The sequence below is a fragment of the Aplysia californica genome, unplaced genomic scaffold, assembly GCF_000002075.1.
Source record: "Aplysia californica isolate F4 #8 unplaced genomic scaffold, AplCal3.0 scaffold00180, whole genome shotgun sequence".
NCBI lineage: Eukaryota > Metazoa > Mollusca > Gastropoda > Aplysiida > Aplysiidae > Aplysia > Aplysia californica.
In genome coordinates, this window is record NW_004797450.1 from 984,259 (window position 1) to 985,381 (window position 1,123).

Here is a 1,123-nt window from a genome sequence, read left to right on the forward strand (position 1 = left end):
TGCGATCAGTTATATTATGTCTTATCACTTCTTGTGGCCAGCATCATCAACTTTATCTTCTTCACTGTCATCGTTATCGTGTTGTTTTGTTACCGATCTTGTTTAAAGAGAACAAGAGAGGGTGGTTGGGGAGCGTCACTGTATGGCAGCTTCTGTGTTGTTTCAGTCTGACTGTCTTGCTGTTTCCCTGGATTAAAAGGAAATAATTGCGTTGACGGGCTTCTCTTGCTTCAAAACAAACAAACAAACAAACAAACGAAAATGATAAATAAATAAATAAGTCAATAAATACAGAGAAGGGAGCGGTTGTTGCGGTCACGAGAAACTAAACAGGAAATTTTGATCAGTTTTTAGAGTACCAATTAAAAAACAACAACAAACAAACTTTAAAAAATCCAACTCGAAAAGCGGAACTTATCGCTTGGAAGCCTCGCTATTTGCACCGATACTTGATATGGGTGTGTGTGTGTGTGCACATTGTAAGCAAGAATCCATTGAGACAATTCTTGGCTACCATGAGATCCCTATGAAACTATAAATGTGATGCATCAGGTTGAAACCAGACGGTCGTCAAAATGATGAAATCAAAGAAACTAGCACTTTATCGCCCGTTTAGCAATTTCTATCAGATTTTTAATGTTTTTTGACTGAACACTTTAAAGGTGCCAATTTCTCGCTTATTTTACCCCTGAAACCAGGCGTCTTCCACATCATTCAGTTGCAAATATTATGTCGGCTTCCATTCAAGTTCGATGCAGTTCTTTTTTCTTCCAAAGCAAGCCAAATGAACAAACTTTAAAATAGTACCAATAACTCTACATGCCTCAAATTTGACGAGAGCCTGATTCCACCTCGTCATGACACACATCAATTCAAATTATGTATGATCCACATCAAGATCGTGTTGACTTTCAAAGTTGCATAACCCCCCAAAACTCTATTGACACAGCACTTTGTGCGTATATGTACCTCTCTGCTAGACCCGGAAGAAGAAAGGGGAGATGTGTTTGCTCTTGTGGATATTTCCAGAATACCTGATTCAAAAGCGGTTGATAGAGGACTTTCTGTTGCAAGAATAAAGGATGTTGTGTAGGTGTTCTCCAGAGAGAGAGAGAGAGAGAGA